This window comes from Neovison vison, chromosome 1 (assembly GCF_020171115.1).
Source record: "Neovison vison isolate M4711 chromosome 1, ASM_NN_V1, whole genome shotgun sequence".
NCBI classification, from domain to species: Eukaryota; Metazoa; Chordata; class Mammalia; order Carnivora; family Mustelidae; genus Neogale; species Neogale vison.
Window position 1 is genome coordinate 20,245,827 of NC_058091.1, and position 6,331 is coordinate 20,252,157.

A 6,331-nucleotide genomic window follows, 5' to 3' on the forward strand; every position below is an offset into this window, starting at 1 on the left:
TGTACAGTATTTTTATAATAACAGCTTTATTAAGCTATAATTCACATACATAATATACATTTCATGTTAGTATCTACACAGAGTTGTACAACTATTATACAAATCAAGTTTAGAACATTTTCATCACCCTAAAAAGAGATCCCATATCCACCAGCTGTCACTTCTTATTTTCCCCCAACCTCCTCAACCATAGACAACCACCAGCCTACCTCCTGTCTCTATGGATTTTCCTACTCTGAGCATTTTCTATAAATCGATTCATTCAATATGTGATTTTTTTTGTGAGTGGTCTCTTCCACTCAGCGTGTTTTCAAGGTACATCCATGTAATAGCAGGTACCAATACTTCATTTCTTTTTATTGTCAAGTAGTATTCTATTCCATGAATACATCACGTTTTATTTCTCTATTCATCAACTTATGGACTTTTGAGCTGTTTCCACTTTTAACTATTATGAACAATGCCTACAAACATTCACAAACAATTTTTTATAGACATATGTTTTTATTTCTCTGTGGTATATAACCAGAAATAAAATTATTGAATCATGTGGTAACTATGTTAAGCTTCAAAGAAACTGCCAGGCTGTTTTACCAAGAATCTGTACCATGTTACATTCCCATCAGCAACATGTAAAGGTCCTTATTTCTCCATCCTCAACAACACTCATTCTCAACTGATTGTTTTCATAATAGCTATCCTCATGGGTGTAAAGTATCATTTCATTGTGGTTGTGATGACTAATGAGGTTGAGCATCATTTCATGTGGTTATTGGCCATGTGCATGTATTCTTTAAAGAAATGTCTATCCAGATCATTTGCCCGTTTTTAAACTGGGTTATTTATCTTTGTGTACATTACCTTTAAAGTTTGCAAAATGTGGGACACCTGGGTGGCTCAGTGGGTTAAAGCCTCTGCCTTCAGCTTAGGTCATGATCCGGGGTCCTGGGATCGAGCCCCACATTGGGCTCTCTGCTCTGCGGGGAGCCTGCTTCCCTCTCTCTCTCTGCCTGCCTCTCTGCCTACTTGTGATCTCTGTCTGTCAAATAAATAAGTAAAATCTTTAAAAAAAAAAGTTTGCAAAATGTTTTATGTTTATTATCATGAATATCCCACACAACGCAGTGTTACCAGTAGATTATTATTACACAAGGGAAGAGAATGGAGACTCAGAGATGTCAACTGTCTTGTCAAGGTCGCTTAGCTATCAAGTAGCAAAGCCAAACCTTGAACCGAGCAGAAGTATATCGCTTGTCATAACTGTGAGTGCTGAAAAAAGAAGAAAACCAATTTTCTTTGTGTTCCACCTGATCTGGACTAGGCAACCCATGATGTTCAAATGTCGTTAAAGTAAATGTTCCTAGAATTTCTATACTAAAGATCATTCCCAAGAAGAGAGTCAAGGCAAAGAATTCAATAGGGATTGCATGTGTTATGCCCGAGTTTTCCTGTCTAAGAGACCACCAAGGAGCCAACACACCGATGTAATCACATGAGGGTTTATTTGACAAGCTTAAGCTCAGGCCCAAGTATATCTGACGCAGCGGAGTAGGGACTTGGACTCCGAGGCTAGTTAAGGCAGGGGTTTTTATGGGTCGTTACAAGAGGTTTGGGCGGGGGGAGGAGAAGTTACAGACTTTTCTGCAGTAAACTGATTAGTATTGCTGGGGTGTTGCAGGGTGGGGTACTTTCTTGGAACTAAAGCAGGGTGGGGGTCCCTAGAACTAAAGCAGGGTGGGGGTCCCTGGAACTAAAGTAAAGTAGGGGAAAGTTCAGCCCTTGGTCACAGGGGCCTGAGATGGCTGCCAAAGCTAAGATGGCTGTACTTATGCTAAGGCTAAACTTGAGGCGGGATGGCCTTCATTTTGCTCGGCCTCCACACATGGATGACCATCTAGGAGTATTCCCTAATAAGAGTTCTTTCCAAGTCTGCCATAAAACCCCCTGAGAGCTCAGAACATAAAAATACATTTCAGAACAGTCATCTTGCTGTGACCATCACTAGCTTAAAATTACACAGCTCTATGAAGTCTTATAGATGCCCTGTTCGATTCTTCATTTCAGAATGGGAGTTCTTCAGTATTTTCATGATCCATAAGAACTTCTAGATGCTTCCAGATATAGCAGGTAAATCATTTTATAGGGTCAGTAGAAGCCATCAGAAAAGGTTTCCACAACCTACAGAGTTCCAAAGCACCTCAAAACACGTATCAATGACTACGGAGGGCACATGATAGGCTTTGTGTTAATTTTAACATGAACATAGCATAAACGCTGCAGAGTTGAAAAAAAAGAGAGAGAGAGAGAGAGAGAAAATGAGGTAAGGTAGAGAAACATGGACTCTGGAGCCAAACAAGTGAGTTCAACTGAGAGTAGTCATCTCGGTAGCTTGAACGTTAAGTAAATTATTTATTTTATATTAGATTCTAGTTCTCTTCTGTAAAATTTATTTTATATTAGATTCTAGTTCTCTTCTGTAAAATGTATTAAAAAAAATTAAAATTGGGAAAAAAAGCAAACAAACCTTATCCTATCCAGCACTGTCACAATGTTAAATGAATTTTGCATAAAAAGTGCCGGGCACATTACACTCGATCATGGTACCTAATTTATGACAGCAGAAAAGAACGTTTGTAGGATCTTTGCAATGTCAGTTCCATTTGAAATGAGTAACTTTAAAAAAAAAAAAAAAAGGAATACTTTTCCAGACCCATGTCCCAAAGGGATACAGCAAGGGGAAAAAAAGAATACAGCACGGGGGAAAAAAAGAATATTAATACAGCACGGGAAAAAAAGAATATTAAAGGCAATAAGGAAGCTCTTGGCAACACGGCATGAGACTTTACATTCGACAGCAAATGTATCATTGGGAAGATCTATAACCTTGAACCAAGAATACAAACCTACAGTATCGGCACAAAGCAGTATTTAGAGGGGAATGAAATTTCTTTTCTGTTCTTTGCCTTCTTAAACAACCTATCACTCATTCTTTCAACAAGACCTGACATGATTTTATCTGTCGTTCTCCTACTGTATTCCTCACTGGATGAGATAGCAGATACACTTTATTAAACATAATGACATAAACATGCCTTTGCAAGCTAACACTATTGTCAAGATCGGTGTTAGGAGGCACATGCCCCATTGTATCCTGGGAAAACTGAACACTTTTATGCCCAGTGGATACTCTCGAGCTACGATAGTGCAGACAAGGCCCATCCACTGGGCTCCACGTGAAGGACTCCGAACAGGTTGATCAGAATTTTTTATGGAATCTGTTCAAAAGAAGTTTAATATATTTCTGCAACATTTTTGAAAGCAGGGGAAAACAAAAATGAGACCTAAAACTAGCTGCTGACTTTATTAGTGAAGTTGAACATTATATGTGTAATATTTATATTTTCTCTTCTGTGATTTGTATGCTTGTAATATTTGCCCATTTTCCTATTCCAGTGTTTATCTTTTTCCATGTTAGTTAGAGGTTTTAATATGAGGATATAAATAGGATTGTCAAATACCAAGCAAATTTTCCAAGTTTTTGTTTGTCTTTTCATTTTGCTTTTCAAATTATGGATGTAGGGGTTGCCTGAGTGGCTCTGTCAGTTAAGCATCTGACTTGATTTTGGCTCAGGTCATGATCTCAGGGTCATGAGATAGAGCCCCGAGACAACAGGGAGTCTGCTTGAAATTCTCTCCCTCTCCCTCTCCCTGCCCCACCGCCGGCTCATGCACTCTCTCTCTCTATCTAATAAACAAAGACATCTTTTAATAAATAAATAAATAATTGATGGAGACACATCATCCATTATAATGTAGTTAGATCTCTTCTCCTTTGTGATCTCTTGCCTCTTGCCTTGAAACATCTCCCTAATTCTTCAAACTTTATTTCACAACTCTAAGGACATCTAATGTGACAGAGAGGGGCCTAGAGATACGGATGATGAGTAGCTATTCAATCAAATAATTAGGATGTCTTGGATCACTTTTTTTCTCAGCTTTGCGCAGTGGCAGTATCGTAGCCAATGAGGTTTATCCGAGGCGCGATTATTGCTAATAGAAAGTGATTTCTGTATACTTGTCAGTTTTGACCTCAGATTGCTAGAGTGTAAAAGGTAAGTACAGACGATATTTCAAGAGCCTTGGTATGAATGCAAATAGGCATTATCAACATCGATGGCCAGGAGAAATGAGAAGCTGAGTTGAAGATACTGATCTCAATCTTTAATCCCGGCAGATCTGATATGCCTTCAGAGACACAGTGTCCTTTCTTCATGGTGGCTAGGACACTCTTTGGTGATTAACTCTATCCTCAGAAAGAACTTCCATGATCCTATATTAGGTGATATTTCAGCGGGGGGAAAGGGGAGGTTAGGCATCATCATGATAGTGGCTACACAGAAGTTTGAAAGTTCTGAAGCATTTCCCCACATTATTTCATTTCAGCTTCAAGTGTCAAGAAGGGATAGATAGAGATGTATCATTATCTCTGTTTTACAGAATAAAATGAATTCCACAGAGTTTAAGCAATGGACGAAGCCCAGCATGGTAGGTACCCAGCTGTGAAATACCAGACTATATTCTTCTCCTCATATACAAATATAAATACACAGTCTTGTGAGTGAGACAAGATAGAAAAGAACAAATAAGAGCACCCAAGAGAATATACACTAGCATCCAAAGAAATACCATAAAATGCTGTAACGTGTGGAAGTAATAATAAATGCCCAACGGGGAGCTCAGAAAGGATTATACCCACGTTGCCTGATTTTCGGAGATTTGATGGAAATATGAGTATTTCAAATGGGAGTTGGATTTTGGCCCGTAGATGGAAAGGAAACATTGCAGACAAGAATGGAAAGAGAAGGCATTAGGGTAGAAATGGAAGCCCAGGAGAAGAGAAAGGAGGAGGCAGTGAGGAAGCGGGCCTGTTGGAATAATCTTGTTAGGAGCAGGATATTGGGCTGGAGAGGTAAAGTCAAAATTTAAAGGGCCTAAATTATCAGGGTGAAACATCTGAAACCGAACCTTTCAGCAACAGAGAAGCATGGCAGAGATTTCAAAGGGGAGGGAAATGATTAAAGATGTGTTTCCTAGGAAGACTCATGGGTTGAGAATTTGCAGAACGAGTAGAAGGAAACGGTTCAGTGCGAGAGGCTAGAAAAAAGAGTTAAAAATGCTAAAACCACCATCCAGAGGTGAAGTGACAGCATCTTTTCTGAGGGTCTAGGGGATAGAAAAGCACCTGGGCAAACTCAGAATCATGGATGCTGCAGAAACTTCTTCCTAAGAGTTCGATCCCGGGCAGTAGAGGTTATCCGATGCTAGTGAAGGAAGAGAGGCAAAGAGATATTTTTTGGTACCTTCTTATGTATATTTTATGTGTGTACACACACACACACACACACTATGCTCATGTAGCAGGCACCCAGAAAACCCTTGTTGCCTGCTCCTCCCCCAGGGCCCTGGAGAAAACACAGCTGAATGGGTTATTAGTTTAGACATGATAACTAGACTTGTGGAAATGGAGGAGCCCCCAGAAGCAACGGAGGTGGATATTTTTAAAAATTAAAGGCCCAAAGTGTAGGATTCGAGAAGCGTTCCCAGTTAATGGATAGAAGCAGCTAACAAAGGCGATTAAGGGAGCCGGGCAGAGTGGCACTTTCCTCTGATGAGCGCACAATTACCTCCTGAAGCACAGGGCTGAAAGCCTCCTATGCACCCCGTAAAGGGTGTGAATGGTGAAGTTAATGGAGAAAGCAGAGTTATTCTGCCAAAGAGACCCATTTGAAAGTGAAATAGAGGTCAAAACCCCACTCTAACATGGAAATTGGAAACCGCCAGATGTTCCGATGCTGTGGTAGAGTTCAAAAAGGGCAGAATTGACGGATTATTAACTGTGCCAGCTGGCATTGTGGAATTTATGTTTTCTTTGTTATGTGAAATGTACAATCATAACAGAAACATTAAAAACCTGAGTAGGTTCAAGGAAGGGCACAAAACAGTATAAATCAAAGTTTAGTGTAACAAATATAACAGCAGAGGGCTCCCTTCAACGCCTGGCAAATTCTCAAGGCAGACAAACTCCAAGGGGAGGAGCTTTTTATTTTCTGGTAACTTCTACCAGCATTGAACATTTTCATACATAAAGGGGGAAAAACCCAGTAAAGTAAAATAAAATAAAATAAAGAATGACAAACATAGTTTTTAGAACTTCGGATCCTAAGATTCCTTTCTCTCTCTCTCTCTCGCTCTCTCTTTTTTTTTAACTGTATCTTTTGCTAGTGAAAAACTATCCGAAGTTATTAATGCAATCATTCAGGGTGGTCTGGTT

General features: G+C 39.6%; 1 pseudogene; it reads left to right on the forward strand.

Moving 5' to 3' along the window:
* The first annotated feature begins 3,993 nt into the window (after nt 1-3,993).
* Nucleotides 3,994-4,148, forward strand: LOC122897031 (annotated as a pseudogene).
* Nucleotides 4,149-6,331: the final 2,183 nt, after the last annotated feature.